Source organism: Lissotriton helveticus, chromosome 12 (genome assembly GCF_964261635.1).
Source record: "Lissotriton helveticus chromosome 12, aLisHel1.1, whole genome shotgun sequence".
Classification (NCBI taxonomy): domain Eukaryota; kingdom Metazoa; phylum Chordata; class Amphibia; order Caudata; family Salamandridae; genus Lissotriton; species Lissotriton helveticus.
The window spans coordinates 84,347,949-84,366,988 of NC_136073.1; positions in this window are offsets into that span (position 1 = coordinate 84,347,949).

Sequence of the window (19,040 nt, forward strand, 5' to 3'; positions counted from 1 at the left end):
CCAGGTTGGTTTGTATGAAAACATATGCATTCTTCTGATTTAACATCGTAATTTATTGATAGTGGAAGACTTTAAATATTTGACCAATGCACTTGCTGCCTTCCTTAAAGGTAAATATACTTTCAAAGAAGCCATGCCTAATTTTAAGATGCTTTTTTTCCCAGCAAAGGCAACGTTCCTTACGGAAAAGGTAGGAACTTTCCAAAATCAACAGAAAACCCTATTTAGTATTGTGAAGTGCCTTTCTAATATGGATAGCATACATCTATATTTCACTAGATCACAAGAGAACTGCAATAAATTGAATAGCATTTACCCATTAAGATGAAGAGAATGGCTGTAAGGTAGAAACGTGTGCTGAATTGAGAATGGAGAGATGCAGTGGATTGCCCCTCCTTCATAGACTCCCCTACCAACATTATAAGGACCTCTCTTAGGGCAGGAGAAGTCACTAACCTTTGGAAAAAGGCTACGGCCATCCCACTTTTGAAGAAACTGGGTGATGACCCAAACAATCCTCAAGAATTATCGTTCCATCTTGCTGATGTCCCACTTCTCTAAATTATAAGAGGGTCCCATGAGTGAGGTAAGTTTATCTCTCTCACAATCACATTTTGATAACAAACATGTTTCAGCATTTATTCTTTTTCACTTGTCTGTAGCCTTTGACACAGTAGATCACGAGATATTATTAGATCAACTGTGGTTGGCAGGGTTGAGGGAGAAGACCGACAACTGGTTCACCTGCTTCCTGGAGAATGGAACCCAGGCAGTACAAATCTCTCCTTTTAGCGCACCTGATTTAGATATTGAGTGTTCAGTCTCACAAGCATCTGCTGTCTTCCCACCTCTTTAATATCTATATACAGCGACTTATCAAGGACCTTGATAGGAACGGCTGTCGGATTTTATATTATGCAGATAATCATCGGATTTTTGTACAGCTTGATACTCCAGAATCTTTCCCTGATCACTTTAGGTTCATGTTGTATCTAATCAATGGATAGATGAGACACAATCATTTAAAACGGAATGCAGAAAAGACCAAAATTGTATTTTTGGCCACACAACCTCTTTATGAACTACATCTTTGTATTCGCCTGAAATAGGTTTGTTGCCTTCCCCAAAACCATTGGCTAAAAGTCCAAACATTAATATTGATCAATCATATCGCTTAAGGCAACAATGAATGTGGTTGTCTCTAAATGCATGTTTATGTTGAGAACTATTAGAAGGAGTCAGCTATTTCTATCCTTGGAAGCCAGGACGATTATCATGGTATCCATTATTAGGTCCAGTTTGGATTATTCTAATTACATATAACTTGGCCTTCCTGAATGTGAATTGAAAAGATTAATGCTGCTGCCCGGCTGATTTTTAGAATTCCTCAGAGAACGCAGATCACAGCTCATTTAAAGAGCCTACATTGGCTCCCAGCTAATCAGTGGGTTATATTTAAGACTTGCTGTCTAACTTTCTAAATATTAAAAAGGGTTTCTAAGAAGTTGAACAGTGCAATATTCCCCAAAGAGGACTCTATGCTCAACTTCTGCCAACCTTCTTGTGATCCCATGGTTTGGTAAAACCAGAATGGGTAGGCGCAGCTTCTCGGTTCTTGATCCTAAGGTATCGAATGGTCTTTCAGCTGAGATGTGCACTATCCATGAACAGATTAAATTTAGGAAAACATTAAAAACATGACGTTTGAAGCAGGTTTTGGAGAATTGCAACTCTGTCTGGTTCCTCTGTTATATTATACTTTTATTGCTATAGCATCAAGAAACCCTTGTGCAAATGTTGCCGTCTATAAATACTTCCTAACTTAAGATAATACATCCATGGCACTGCCCTTAGCACAATTGATCTCAGCTGCCTCTTTGGAGAATAAGCTATTTCCCTATTTCAGATATTTTGGGCTTCTACCATAGAGAATTTTCTACAACACTGTCAGTACCCCGAATTCTCAAATCTCCTTTATATTCAGCATGTCAATGTCTTTCCAAATGGGTTTTGTATCCTGAATTTATGGGAGCATACTATCAAATGGGTGGCCATGTATATAATGTATCATTCAGTACTTCATCTCTCATATCTGCAAAGAACAATAGTAAACACCACCTGTAAGGCCAGGCGAAAACCCACATTTGCTACACGTTCCTGCAATGGACACATAATGGGCCATTCTCTAAACCTTACATAACCCACATGTCCAGTATTCATACTGCAGGATATAGACAAAGGATCAAAAAAACCTACATGTCATCACTCCACACTGCATATTTATTTCTGAATATAGCCATTTAATATTGTCACTTATAGTTCCTCCTGCAGAGAGGCATGAACATGACTGCTCTTTCTGTGATGTCAATAGATTTCAAAGACTGATATTGCAATTCATTTTTATGAATGTATATGTGTATATGGAATTAGCCAAAATGCAGGGGTACTCTGTACAGGGTCAAAGAAAACATATGGTCAATGAGTGATTCATGAGGTACTTGGCTTCTTAGAGCAGAAGTATAGCAACACAGCATCATTATGAGGCCTGATATTTGTTTTAATTACGCCGGGATAATTGGAGTAATTTCGGTAATTATGGATTATTCTTGTGATGTGAAAATACTAAAACTATGTGATTATGCTAGCTTGAGTAATTAAGAATAATTTTGGGCAGAAATCCCATTGCAGGAACACAGGAACCATGAACCAAGAGACTGTTGTTTGTGTCCTGTAGCATATAGTGCTATATTTGTAGTGAAAAAAGCATCCTAACACCATTTTTGATGCAAAAGTGCTAAATGCTGGATTACACGTCTCACACAATAGTGCACAATTACAAGTAATATTACCACAATTATGAGTAATTATGCTAGAAAGATTTATGGCAGTTATGTTCATCCCTAATAATTATGTACAGTTCTTTAAAGAGATGTGTTAAATCTTTCAAATCTTTCCTATTTTGGAACATAATCTGGGCAATCAAGATGGATATGGAGATGTAGTTCCAGATCTAGTTCCCCAAGCAGAAGGCCCCTTTGCTTTGTTTTTTTTTACTTTTGTACACTTTTTGTTTCCAGACTGATGGGGTTCTGGTTGCTGGTGTGCTGAAAGATACTGAAAAGGCAAGCTTGTCAACCAGATAGGGAGGGGTGGTCATGATGGCTTGGTAAATGATGAAGTTTCAGGTTGGCTTAGCAAGGGAAACCAGTGGAGTTCCATCTCGCTGGGGGTGATGTGATCATATTTCTTCACATTCTCTAGCTTGACCAGCAGTTCTGAAATCTCTTTCTGGGAGGGACAGCATCACATTCTTAAGTAGTGAGAGCTCATACTAGGCCTTTTTCTTTTCATATCAATATGTGCTTTGTGGTTGAGGTTGGTGCCCAGGGTGAATTCAAGATTCTTGTTGTTGGGTCAAGTTGGGTCTTGAAGCCCATAGCATATATTCTACAGAGCTTCAACTATATCAATGTCATACACCATTAATTGTCCTCAAGCCTCCACCAAACAGCAGTAAGAATTAAAAAGAAAAGGAAAATGTGAATCGGTGACTTTGGATCACTGGCATCCTTGGTTTACTGTGACGTTTTGCCATCAAACCTTCTGTATTTGCTGGCCTTATGATTCTGCTGATCAGTGCTAAAGTACTTGGGCTCTTTCCTTAAAACGGAGTAACATTGGACTGTCCACAATGGGCATATTTAATTTACTCCTAAGTCCCTAGTAAAGTGCACTACATGTACCCGGGTTTGTAAATAAATGCTGCTAGTGGGCCTGCAGCACTGGTTGTGCCAACCACTTAATTAGCCCTTTCAACATGTCTCTGGTTTGCCATTCCAGAGGCTATGTGTACAGTTTTAAAGTTCCATGTTGACCCGCAACAATACACTCTTGCCAGGCACAAACCTTCCTTTTTAATACATATAACCCACCCCTAAGGAAGGCTCTGGACAGCCCAGGAGCATGGTGCAATGTATTTATAAAGCAGGACATGTACTTTTAAATTTAACATGTCCAGGTAGTGAAAACATTTTAAATTCATTTTACACTACTGCAAGGCCTGCCTCTCCCATGGGATAACATTGGGATTACCTTATTGCACTTCATAAGTGTAGTTTCCAATTGGAAAGAGATTTGACCCAAAGTTTTGTGTTTCTGAAATCACAATTTAAAATCACATCTTATGGTGAAGTCTGATTTTAAATTGCAATTCTGATAATGCCACTTTTGGAAAGTTTACATTTTCATACTGTTTGATGTCTGCTGCCTGCCTCTGCTCACATGTCTGGGGTGGGTGAGAGCTGGGCTTTGTGTATTCCTCCTAGAGTGACCCACACAATGGGAGCTTAGGTGTGATCTGATGGACCATCCTAACAGAATGGGAGGGAGTAGCTGGGCACGGCCTTTCTAGCACATGAATAGGCTGCAAAGTCTCTTATAGTAAGTCTTGAGCAAAGGCAGGAGGGGAGGGCATCTGTGCACTTCAAAGGCATCTCTTTGAAGTCTCTCCACTTCAAAGGACCAACAGGGTACACGACCTCGGACACCACCACTTCCGTACACTTCTGGACCTGTGGCCAGGAAGAATGATTGCTGTGCTGCTGAAAGAATTGCCACTCTGGTGGATTGCTACTCTGAAGGAGCTGCTCCCTTGCTATGCTGACCTTATGCCTGCTGCCCTCTTGCCTGGGGAAGAAGAACTGGACCTGGAACCCATCTTGAGCAAAGAAACACAGAGTGACTCAAAGGGATAGTCTGCTGACCTCCTGATTTGAGCCCCGGGGACATAACAGGCTCCCCGCAGCTCCTAGACCTGTCTGCAACATGCTCCTGACCCCCAGGAGGTGTCTCTCAGGTTCTGGTCCCTTAAACGTGGTCTTTTTTGCTCTTTAAGTCAAGCTTTTTGGCTCTTTGTGAATGTGCACCAGCCCGTTCACTCGGGAACCTTGCTGCTCATACAGAAATCCATCATGAGTAGGCGCAAGTTTGTCTCTTCACACAGCAAATATCGGCAATCATGACTGCGAGGCTCCAGCCTATCCATCAGCAAAGCCTGGCTCGTCCTGCTCCACTGACCATTGCCAGCAATGCTCACCTTGCTACTAGCAAACTTCTTCCCTGTGAGCGGGACTCTTGGCACAAAACTTGAAACGGTAAAACTTCAGCTGGACTATTCTGGGACTGTATCTGACCCATGCACTTTAGCAGTCAGTCTGAACTTTTGGCTTTGAACTTGTCCAGCCCTGGCTGGTGCTTTATGCTTTTTCATAGGGAAAAATGCATTTATGGATGCAAGGGTGCATGTGTTCTAATGAAATAGCTCTAAATGCTCACTCTGCCCCGTCGCGCAATTCCACGGAGCCTTACAGATTTCTAATGTAATTCCACATAATTCTCTGTATTTGTAAACATATCTCCACTTTAAATGTGCTTTTTCACGTGAATGTCTGAGGATTGTTAACCTACACAATTATGAGATCAGTAGAGTAACTAACACGAGTAACGCACATGGCTGGGTACTTTTTCCTCATTACCCTCAGCATACTTATTTTTTCAATCTTAACCTAAGTTTTAATGGTATTACCAATGCTAACCACGGCTTCACTTTCATCATTTTGTGGGTTTTGTGATCATATATCACATTCACTGTTTCCAGTGGCCAACTTCTGCTGTGCACGGTGTACAGCCAAACCATGAGCAGTGTTTGCAGACCTTAGGAGTAGTACTGGGGACCTCTAAGGTAGAAGAGAGTCTAGGCAAAATTTACTTTTCTTTCATTTAATTTTTATTTTCACAGGGGATCTGCTTGTGGCCACTTTCTCATCAGCCAAAGGTCAGCAGACTGTTCCTCCTACCCCGTAATATTGTTTTTAATCAGCCATGGTGTGGGCTTGGAGACTGAAAATGGACAATGGAAGAAGGTGTTTTATCAGCCTAAATTACATTTAAATATTTTTAAATTTTTAGATCCCTAAACTCTGTGTATTAGTGCTATAGATATTTAACATACTTTAAGTTCATATCGAGATCAAAACATGTTTTAAATATTGATTTCACAAAAGCTACTGGTTTACACCCAAAAAACAAGAGGCACTCCTTTGAGTACATTTCTACCTTCATACCAAGTTTGGTGTAATTCCATTCTGCTGTTTTTCTATTACAGATATCAAAGACTACTATCATAACCAAAATAAGGAAATTACACTTTTTGCTCCCCCTACACCCTGTGGTTTATGGCCCCTCCAATATTGGATCAGCATTAAACTTGCCATGCACACCCAAAATAGCCAAACTTTCTTTTATTGGAAAGTTTTTTTACTGATTCTTCAAATGGTGACAAACGTTGAGCTAGACATGAATATAAAGGTGCTATCAAAGAAGAGAAGTACTACGAGGAGGGCAAAAGATTTTGAGCCTGGTTTAGATCTCTGCGGATGGGTTCCTCCGTCACAATGGTGAAGGAACAACCGTCTGCTGAAATATAATCCAATAAGATACAATGGGATTTTTATTTTGGTGGACGGGATATCCGTCACTGTTGTGATGGAGTTACACATCTTGCAGAGATCTAAATCAGGTCCTTACTTTGCTGAGTGGGTAGATGAAGCAGGGTGTTAAGGAGCACACTACGGAGTGATTTATAGGCAATGGTGACACAGCAAACGTTTACATGGATGGGAAAACAAAGAGAGGCAAGGAATGGAATAGTGCAAGGATTGGTTAAGGTTTGAAAAGGAAGAAGACAGAAGAATTATTGGTCATTTGTGAAGAATGAAGACAATTAAATCATGGCACCACGTACCAATTTCTGCATCTTCGTCTTTAATTTTTCTATTCATATACATATTATACAGCTTAAATAACCTAGTAAAGTGCACAGTCCCCTTACCTTGATATGGGCGGCATGCATTGCGACTAAGATACTGTGGAAATACAAGGAAACCTGTTCTTCGGAAACCTTGTATAGGAACCCATTTTTGCGTTGAATCCACTTCACATTGAAATATTTCCCTACAGTCTCTTTTTTCTGAATCAAATATATAATTTGTTTCTCCTTTGCTTTTTTGGCTACTCTCCTTCTTGACCCCTTTCTTTTCTCTCTTACTCTCTTCCTCACTTTCTCACTTCTGTTAACCAAAGCAGGTCTCCCAAGTTTCTTTTATTTTTTACCGCTGTCCTTTATTTATGCCTATATAATATTACCGCTACATCACCAATACAATAGTATCTTTACCTCTACTCGAGCCCTAGTGTTTCTAACTATTGTCTCTATACTTATGTCTCTTGCCTTACCTATACGCTATATAGCTATGCAGGGTTATTTATCGCCATGGTCTATATCGTCATAACTCTACCCTTACCTACACCTAGCACCCATACCCCCGTAATATTATGAAACAAAATGGGTTATTAGTTGGGGGGATTATTTCTTCCCAATTTATAAATCCCAAATATCAAGTCCAATATACTAGTTTAATAAATATGCCTAGGCTCTTCCTCTGGTAGCTATCACACAGAGCAGACAAACTTAAGGAAAGGTGTGCAAAGTATTTAGAAGTACCAAAACATAAAAACAATTAAAAATTAAAAAGGCAACTCATTAAAAAGTCCAAAAACAATTTCAAATGACTAAAATCCAATGAAGGGAACTGGAAATACAATTGTTATCATTTTTAGAGTACACAGTGCCAAGAAAATGTAAGGCATCAAGTCAGAAATTACGTGTCTTGACTGACCAAGCTTTAGGTGTTATTTCAGGCCAACCACGATGTAGTAGAGGTAATATACCCCAAGCATATTATCCTAGTCAAAAAGATTTACTGTCTGACATACTGTTTGAAATGAAAGTCGAAAGCAGGATAAGGCTGTTTCTGGGACAACACATAGGGACCCCAACTAACTTCAGCAGAGACCAACTGTAGGGCCAGTACAGGCCCATTTGCTAGCGGTCATCTGGTCATGCTGGGTAAAATGCCTTTTGTAGCTTGCTGTGCCCCTGTACCCACACAGGAGGTCAGCTAGCTGACCCTTGGAATCCACTTCTTATTCATTGGTACATGTGGGAGAGGGTCAAGCTCCTCAGTGCTCAACTCACGTCACAGACAGTAGGTCCTTTCCTCTTATGTATTTTCCTACACAGGTCCAGAAATTGTTCTGGTAAACTGTGGATAAGGTGCCATTTCTGAAGAATGTGAAATATACCAGAAGGGGTGACACCTGAACACTTGAATATGAAAAGACTACCAATGGTCAACCCTCCTCGCTGTTGCAGTACATCCTGTTTGCCTTACTACAAGCTGTTGTACAGTGTAGCAATCTGAATCAAATCCAACATGACGGCACATTTCTATTCTTAGAGGCTTCTGGTTTTCCATTCAGGGCTGTTTGTAGGGAAACAAGCCACCTCTTCCTCCTCGACTACATCTGTTTGGTTCTGGGACCATCTGTCCCTTCCACTGTAGCAGGGATTTTGAGCCTTAGGATGCCAGGACTTAGAGTGTAGGGACTGAGGGGCAGATTTACAAGCCCCTTGAGCCTCTTTTACGCCACCGTGGCCGCACTTTTGTGATGCAGCGCAAAAGAGGCGCCATGGTGCGGGGTACTTACAACGTGACGCATCTGAGAGATGCGTCACATTGTAAAGCCCTGCACCAGAAGTAGGCGTTCCGGTGCAATGGGGGGGCATTCCGGCGCAGGAACGCCTCCTAAAAGTGGCTGGGTGAAATCTACAAGATTTCACTCAGTCACTTTTAAGCCCATGCTGCGTCAAAACCCTGCGCCTGCTTGAAGCAAGCGTTAGGATTGACGCAGCATTGTACAGATAGGGAACCCGGGAGCCTTGCTGGAGCTGTGTTGCGCTTATGTATTTCTGAATTGGGTACAAATTATAGAGTTCAGAAACAGAATATAATTGGGAATACTCATACTAGCATGAGAATTATTGGTCATTTTTCAAAAAGATTTTTTTTTTACACAATGTCTTTCATTGAAAGGGAGAAATGCATGAAAGCTCAATTGGTAATAACAGTTGATTTACAAATCTGAATTACCCCAAGTGTCCCGATAAAAACGGTACCTCACTTGTGTGGGTCGGCCTTGTGCCTGCGACAGGAAACGGCGCAAAATGACACGTGGTCACACCTAAATTTTGCAGTTACAAATTGACCCTTTTTTGGCAAAGTGCCTACCTGTAGTTTTTGCACCCTAGCTCTGCCGGCACCTAGGGAAACCTAGCAAACCTATACATTTTTGAAAAGTAGACACCCAGGGGAATTCAGGATGGGGTGACTCGACTGCCTACCACCAGGTTTTGTTACCCAGAATTCCTTGCAAAGCTAAGATTTTGACAAAAAAAACAAATTTTCCTCACATTTCTGTGGTGGAAAGTTCTGGAATCTGCGTGGATCAACAAATTTCCACACACCCAGCGTTCCCCCAGGTCTCCCAATAAAAACGGTACCTCACTTGTGTGGGTCGGCCTTGTGCCTACGACAGGAAACGGCACAAAATGCAACGTGGTCGCACCTCAATTTCCCAGTGAAATCTTGCGCTCTTTGGACAAAGAGACTACCTTTTGTTTTTGAGCCCTAGCTCAGCCGGCACCTAGGGAAACCTAGCAAACCTATATATTTTTGAAAAGTAGACACCCAGGGGAATTCAGGATGGGGTGACTGCCTATCACCAGGTCTTGTTACCCAGAATCCCTTGCAAAGCTAAGAATTTGACAAAAAAAACACATTTTCCTCACATTTCTGTGGTGGAAAGTTCTGGGATCTGCGTGGATCAACAAATTTCCACCCACCCATCGTTCCCCCAGATCTCCCGATAAAAACGGTACCTCACTTGCGTTGGTAGGCATAGTGGCTGCGACATGAAACAGCACAAAACGCAGCATGGTCGCACCTCAATTTCCCAGTGAAATTTAGCACGTTTTGGACAAAAAGACTACCTTTTGTTTTTGCGCCGTAGCTCTGCTAGCACCTAGGGAAACCTAGCAAACCTATACATTTTTAAAAACTAGACACCCAGGGGAATTCAGGATGGGGTGACTCTTCTGCCTACCCCCAGGTTTTGTTACCCAGAATCCCTTGCAAACATAAATATTTGACAAAAAAAACACATTTTCCTCACATTTCTGTGGTGGGAAGTTCTGGAATCTGTGTAGATCAACAAATTTCCACCTACCCAGCGTGCCCCCAGGTCTCCCGAAAAAAATGGTACCTCACTTGCGTGGGTAGGCATAGTGGCTGCGACATGAAACAGTGCAAAACGCAGCATGGTCACACCTCAATTTCCCAGTGAAATTTAGCACGTTTTGGACAAAAAGACTATCTTTTGTTTTTGCGCCGTAGCCAGGTAACCCCTCTTGCAAAAGCTAGTGGACTTGACATTGTCACCATTGTCAAATTCACCAGCTTTTGCAAGAGGGGTTACCTGGGTTTCTGGCCCCGTGCGAGACAGCCATCTATGGAAACCTACCAAACCCACACATTTCTGAAAAGTAGACACCCGGGGGCTTCCAAGGAGGTATGGCTTGCGTGGATCCTCCAACATTCCTTTACCCAGAATCCCTTGCAAACCTAATTTTTTGCTGGAAAAAATCAATTTTTTCACACGTTTTAGTGTGGGAAAGCGTGGCATCCCTGGGCTCACACAAATTACCTCCCACCCAGCGTGCCCCCAGGTCTCCCAATAAAAACGGTACCTCACTTGCGTGGGTAGCCATAGTGGCTGCAACAGGAAAAGGTCCAAATCGTACGGTGGTGAATTCAAAATACCCTGAAGCAATATAACTTTGATTTTTGGGGGGGGCACCTGAGTTTTTAGCCCGGGGCTGGGTGGTATTCTTTGGAAAGTAGCAAACCCAAACAGTTCTGAAAACTAGACACCTGGGAGAGTCCAGGGAGGTATGGCATGCGTGGGTCCCCCAATGTTTTCCTACCCAGAACTCCTTGCAAACCTTAAAATTAGGTAAAAATTGCACTTTTCAAAACTTTTTGGCGTGGGATCGCCTTGCCGGCAAAAATGTCCTAGCACCCAGCGTTCCCCTTGTTCTCCCGAGTAAAAGGATACCTCACTTGTGTGGGTGCCCCAAAGCTGAACACGCCAAAAATGAATTTTGAAAAAAGTAGTATTTAGTAGTATTTAAGTTTTACAAATTAAGCCCCCCAGCCTAAGTCACATGCCTTGGGCCCACCCACACAAGTGAGGTATCATTTTACTCGGGAGAACAAGGGAAACGCTGGGTGGTAGGACATTTGTGCCGGCAGCGAGATCCCACCCAAAAAAGTACGGAAAAGTGGGGTTTTTGACCAAAATTTAAGGTTTGCAGGGGTTTCTGGGTAGGAAAACATTGGGGGACCCACGCATGCCATACCTCCCTGGACTCCCCCGGGTGTCTAGTTCTCAGAACTGTTTGGGTTTGGTCGTTTTCAAAGATGCCCGCCAAGCCCCGGGCCAAAAGCTCAGGTGACCCCCTCAAAAAATAAGATTGTTTGGCTAAAGGAAATTCTTTGGTCTCCACAGTAAGAATTGGGCCTTTTCCTAAAGCAGCCACTATGCCTACCCACGCAAGTGAGGTACCATTTTTATCGGGAGACCTTGGGGAACGCTGGGTGGGAGGTAATTTGTGTGAGCCCAGTGATGCCACGCTTTCCCACACTAAAACGTGTGAAAACATTGATTTTTTCCAGCTAAAAATGAGGTTTGCAAGGGATTCTGGGTAAAGGAACGTTGGAGGATCCACGCAAGCCATACCTCCTTGGAAGCCCCCGGGTGTCTACTTTTCAGAAATGTGTGGGTTTGGTAGGTTTCCCTAGATGGCTGTCTCGCACGGGGCCAAAAACCCAGGTAACCCCTCTTGCAAAAGCTAGTGGACTTGACATTGTCACCATTGTCAAATTCACCAGCTTTTGCAAGAGGGGTTACCTGGGTTTCTGGCCCCGTGCGAGACAGCCATCTATGGAAACCTACCAAACCCACACATTTCTGAAAAGTAGACACCCGGGGGCTTCCAAGGAGGTATGGCTTGCGTGGATCCTCCAACGTTCCTTTACCCAGAATACCTTGCAAACCTCATTTGTAGCTGGAAAAAATCTATTTTTTCACACGTTTTAGTGTGGGAAAGCGTGGCATCACTGGGCTCACACAAATTACCTCCCACCCAGCGTGCCCCCAGGTCTCCCGATAAAAACCGTACCTCACTTGCGTGGGTAGCCATAGTGGCTGCAACAGGAAAAGGTCCAAATCGTACGGTGGTGAATTCAAAATACCCTGAAGCAATATAACTTTGATTTTTGGGGGGGGGGCACCTGAGTTTTTGGCCCGGGGCTGGGTGGTATTCTTTGGAAAGTAGCAAACCCAAACAGTTCTGAAAACTAGACACCCGGGAGAGTCCAGGGAGGTATGGCATGCGTGGGTCCCCCAATGTTTTCCTACCCAGAACTCCTTGCAAACCTTAAAATTAGGTAACAATTGCACTTTTCAAAACTTTTTGGCGTGGGATCGCCGTGCCGGCAAAAATGTCCTACCACCCAGCGTTCCCCTTGTTCTCCCGAGTAAAATGATACCACACCTTAACAGAGTTACTCAAAAGTAAAACATTCAAGCACGGCTATCTATTCTCCAAAGACACACACATACAGGTTGGATTTGGCACGAGGGCGAGTGATGGTTAAGTACATAAAATTTTATTAACAAGATATTTCAAAAAAATGAAATGCTCTGTCAATAAATAAATGCATAAAAACTGAACCAGTGACTCGCAACTCGTGAGCTGTAAAGCCACGACAAGGCACCAACCGTTTTACAGGCCATTCACGCACCTTTCATACCTGATACAAACCAGACCATTGACACCATCCGAATGGAAAAGCAACACATAACAACAATCACAATAAAGGACAAGGTACACCCTACTGCAGAAAGAGAAAAAAAACAATTATTACTGCACACCCATCTAATCCGCAAGCACACACACATACTGGTTGGATTTGGCACGAGGGTGAGTGATGATTCAGTACATACAATTGTATACGCAAGTAATTTCACAAAAATGAAATACACTGTGTATAATTGAAAGTATGATAAACTGAACCACTGACTCACAGCTCGTGAGCTGTAAAGCCACGTCAAGGCACCAACCTCTTTACAGGCCATTCATACACCTTTCGTACGCGTGACACATACAAAACATTCACACCGCTAGCTGCGGACCCATCCCATTTCAACACTCACACCAGCAAACAGCGCCATTCAAGGGCCCATCACTTTCACACGCCCACATTTCTGACACTGTAACTACACAAAATGATGGACTGTGTGGAGTGTCACTCAACTAGCTGTGTGTGTAGTGACCAACAGAAAGAAACTACTCACACACCGCCTGCCGAGCGCCAGTCCACCCACACCACCATCCAAGCACCAGACATGCACACCGCCAGCCAAACACCACTCCGTGCACAGACAGCCAAGTACCACTCCATGCACACCACCAGCCAAGCGCCCCTCCACACATACCACCAGCCAAGCGCCACTCCACAAACACAACACCAGCCAAGCACCACTCCGTGCACAGACAGCCAAGTACCACTCCACGCACACCACCAGCCAAGCACCACTCCACACACACGACCAGCCAAGCGCCACTCAACACACACCACCAGCCAAGCACAACTCCACACACACCGCCAGCCAAGCACCACTCCACGAACACCACCAGCCAAAGACAAATCCAAACACAACACCAGGCAAGCGCAAGAGCACGCACACCGCCAACCAAACACCAGACCACGCACACCGCCAGTCAAGCACCAGTCCGCAGACACCGCCAGACAAGCACCAGTCCACAGACACTGGCAGCCAAGCGCCAAACCATGCACACAGTCAGACAATGGACACTACACGCAAACCAACATCATACTTTAGTTTTTTTTTTAAATAAAAGAGAAACAAATTGCAAATTGATACAAATCTACTAACTCGACAACTAAATCTAAAAAGACTACACAAATACAAACTTACAAACTGAACAATAAGTTTTACAGAATAAAGACCAACCAGTTCACTTTACCACTCATTGATACTCCCCAATTTTTTTTTGCGTGTGGTACAATCTAAAACAAGCAGGTACACACAGCCCGGGGTTTGAAGGGCAGTCGGGGCAGTACATGAGAACCTCCTTCCGCAAACCTCTTCGCCAACAGACTCTACATCTCCGACTGGGAAAGTCTTTTGAGGTTGTAGGAGGAATTGTATCAGGAAAGTGGCGATCTTTCAATCTGGCAACATCCTCCACCACTCCAACTCTAGGAACACTTGCCTGTTCCACTAAAACAAGGCTGCCTATTACAGACTCCTGAAACTTTACAAAAGTCATCTTTGACTGGGGACAAGATTTCTGGAACACAATAAAAGCATTAAAGGTTGCCAAGTGGAAAAGATGGATAGCTAACTTCTTGTACCAAATGTAAGCCTTACGAAGAGCAGCATACGGTTCCAACCTCTGATCAACTCTGTCAACACCACCCATGTACTTATTGTAGTCCAGTATGCACACAGGTTTGCGCACTTCTGCAACCTGACCCCAAACAGTCCGCGGTTCAGTGCTTTCATCATGTATTGTAGTCAACATGTAGACATCTCTCCTGTCTGAAAACTTCACAGCTAGAAGCTCCTCACAACGCAATGCACTGCACTGTCCCCGAGCAAGCTTTCGACAAACAAGTTCTTTTGGGAAACCTTTACGGTTTGAGCGGATTGTGCCACAAGCAACAGTGTCCACTTTGGCCAATTCCCTGAACAACCGCACACCAGTGTAGAAGTTATCGTCATACAAATGATGGCCTTTGTTAAACAATCCACGACCAAGTTCCCACACAATTTTCTCAGGTACTCCAAAAGTCAACGGACAACCAGGGGGGTTAATCCTGGATTCCTTACCAGTGTACACCCTGAAATTAGAGACATATCCAGTCTCACTGTCACACAGCATATACAGTTTGATTCCATAGCGTGCCCTCTTACTAGGAATGTATTGCCGAAATACCAAGCGGCCCTTGAACAACAGCAAAGACTCATCCACTGCAATTTCTTTCCCAGGATAAAAGATCTCAGAAAATCGATCAACCAAATGATCAATGACAGGCCGAATCTTGAAAAGACGGTCACAATCAGGGTGATCTCGTGGCAAAGCAGGACTATTGTCAACAAAATGCATCATCCGCAGCAGAAGCAAATACCTATCACGACTCATGACTGCCGGAAATATAGTTGTTGCCATCAAGGGACTAGTAGACCAATATGAAGCCATTGATGGTTTCCTAAGCAAGCCCATCAAAAAAGTGAAACCCAAAAACTTTTTCATCTCCTCCAAATTTGTGGGAGTCCACCGTGTAGCTCTAGCGTGGGGCTTAAGGCTGGCACTGTTCACCCTCAAAAAATTTTCAGCATACAAATTAGTCTGCTCTACAATCTCTGCCAAAAACACATCATCCATAAACAACTTGAAAAAATCAATAGGCAAAAAGTTTTCAGTGTTCACCCTACACCCTGGAACACCAGTAAATTCAGGCAATGCCGGCTGCACCATGCCTGGTGCAACCCAGAGGTCAGAACTTTCATCGTCAAGTCTTGCAGCCGCACGCCGCCGCCCAGCTGCCTCTTGTCTCTACACCAACTGGAAGTCTAGCAGCCCCAGGCTGCAGCCCAGATGTCTCTTGCCGCACTATTGGCACAGCAATGTCCTCCGCAACCAAAGGCACAACAATGTCCTCCCAAACCGTAACCACAGCAATGTCCTCCCCAACCACAGGCACATCATCCACACCAAAAGTAGCTTCATCAGCACTCAAAGTGTCTTCATCATCAGATGAAGCCATGTGTAGAGAAAACTCACTACCTGAATCTTCACCTCCCACCTCTGGCTCAGAATTAGAGTTAGACTCTGGACCATGGTCAGAGGAAGAATCAAAAAGCATTCCAACAACTTGCTGAGCAGTAATCCGGCAGCTAGCCATTATCCTTACAAATAAAGGAGTCTGCACAAACAACTCAACAACCCCAACACTGCGCAAAGTAAGATACAAAATGTAAGACTTTTTCACAAAAAAATATATTTAGAAAAAATATACAATTCACTTACAAGACACAACTACACTCACCAGCACCTACTCTGCAAAGACACAGCAAATAGGCAACAATATCCCACTAGAAAGAAGAAAAAAAACTTACATCTACAGAAGGACACATCAAAAACAAATGCAAAACATGTTTTACAATCACAACAAACAGAAACAAAACATACTCGTATTACTACACACTTTGCAAAATAAACAATTACATTACAATTGAACAAAAAAAAGGTCTCCTACAAAACACATGCAACTACAGAAACAGCAGAACAACAGAACCACCAGTAACAGAACCGCACACTGCAACAATCTAAAGAGAAAAAAAAACAATACACATTAGAAGAAACACAAACAACACACATTACAACAGGCTATGTCACAGGGTATGTCACAAATGGGGTGTCTGTCCCCAAGGGGGGAAGATTATAAATCATTATAAACGTGGGCCCCCTGGAAGCAACCCTATGGAGGGCAGAGAGGCCAAATAAAGACACGGCAGAACATACTGAAAACAAATGGGCCCAAGGAAGCAACCCTTGGCCAAGGGGTCGCTCCCTATAAAAAAAAATAACCCTGGAGTCTAGTGGGCTTTTCTATTCACACCCCTGGGTCCAGAAACGGTAAAAAAACCAGCCAATCTGCCCCCAGGGGGGGCAGAAAAGTCTAAAAAAATATTAGAGCCACTAGGAAGCGACCCTTCCCCAAGGGGTCGCTTCCTTTTTCAAATAAAAAACAAATCCCTGGTGACTAGTGGGCTTTTCTGCTCCCCCTGGGTGCAGATCGGCCGAAAAAACGGCCGATCTGCCCCAGGGGGGGGCAGAAAAGTCTGAAAAATATTTTATCCCCCTAAGGAAGCGACCCTTGCCCAAGGGGTCGCTTCCTTTATAAATAAAAATAAATCCCTGGTGTCTAGTGGGCTTTTCTGCCCACCCTGGGTGCAGATCGGCCATACAAAACGGCCGATCTGCCCCAGGGGGGGCAGAAAAGTCTGAAAATATTCATGCCTCAAAAAGGAAGCGACCCTTGCCCAAGGGGTCGCTTCCTCGACAAACAAATATGGCCAAATATCAATCCCTGGTGTCTAGTGGGCTTTTCTGCCCCCCCTGGGTGCAGATCGGCCAAAAAAAAGGCCGATCTGCCCCAGGGGGGGCAGAAAAGTCTGAGAATAATTATAGCCCCCTAAGGAAGTGACCCTTGCCCAAGGGGTCGCTTCCTACACACAATTGCGGCAAAAACAACAATCCCTGGTGTCTAGTGGGGCATTCCTGGTGCACGATTGCGACGCTGTGCGCGATCGTGCACCAGGAAGGCCCTGCATTGGGACATCAGGGGAGAGGAAACACAGTTTCCTCCCCCCCGATGCCTCAAGGCACCGAAAAACGGCCCCCCCGCCCCACCGGAGCAGCAAACACCAACCTTGTTCCTGGACGCGCTGGAAACAAATGGCTTCCAGCGCGTCCAGCGCTTCCTGATGACGTCGGCGCGCGCTGACTTCACCAGGAAGCGTGGGGGGGCCAGGGGTGGCAGCGGAAAGTCTTCCGCTGCCACCCCTGCAAAAAAAAACAAGATCGCTGCACAGGGGGGGAGCGCCAGCGCTCCCCCCCAGGGCTGTACTGATGACGGAACGGTTCCGTCATCAGCACAGCCCAACCGATGCTGATGACGGAACCGCTCCGTCATCAGCATCGAAGGGGTTAAAAAGAATTTATGGCAGAAACCTTCGTAGGAGTGCACTCAACAACTTCCCAAAGTTTCATGGCGATCGAATGAATGGTGTTTTAATTCTATTTATTCATTTGAGTGCTTATGGATACACTATTTTTGGTTTTTCCGTCAGGTGCGTACATCAGTATTCAAAAGATTACTTAATTTAGATTTTATAGAGTTAATTGTGGGTACTAATTTATATGTAATTAGTTAATAATTGGATGTTAATTAATATTAATTTATTAATTGGAAATTAATTATGGTACTTGTGTAAAACATTTTAGGTGCCGGTTGTGGGTTTACAGGGCTAGTAAGTAATTTATAATTAATTAATTAATTATTAGTTGTTGATTTATATTAACTAATTAAGTGATAATTAATCATGGTAATGGTGTGATTTTCTTTTAGGTGTGGGTTGTGGAGTTTATGGGGTAAAGGATGGGAAGTGATTTATGTTTATTTAATTAATAATTTGTTGATCATTAATATTAATTAATCCATTGAAAATTAAATATGGAATGTGTGTAATTATTTTAGGTGGGACTTCTGGGGTTTATAGGGGTAAAGGGTGGGAAGTAATTTTTGTTTAATTATTAAAATTTAGTTGATCATTTATATTAATTAATTAATGTATTATTTAATTAGGGTATTTGTTTATTTTTTATTTACTTTATAATGAGTTGATAAATACTAGTAGTTTTTCAATTGAAAATAAGTTTTAACAGTGTAATTAATTTTTTATAGTTTCATTTTTACCTTGGGTTGTGGGGTTTATAGAGGTAAAGTGTGGGAATTAAAATAATTTTTATGAGTTTTTTTGAATTAATAATATGTATTTAATTAGTAATTACCTATGTTATTTGAGGAAGTACATTTTTTTATTTAGATGTGTGCTGTGATTTGTGCAGTGTTATAGAGTAGGAAATAAAAAAATAATGTATGTAATAATTAATGTTTTGGTTTCTAAATCATTTTTTATTAAAAATATTTATATTTTCGGAAATAGTTTTTTAGTTGTAGGTATTTGCTGTATGTATTTAATATTATGATATTTATTTACTTTTAAAATTAATATTAAATGTATTTAAATTTGATATTTAACATATTTATATATTTTACATGTTGTATTTCTTTCAATTGTAAAAATTGTGTTTGTTTTAAATTTGGCACTGACAAGAGTGAGAATATTAATTGCTACTCCTC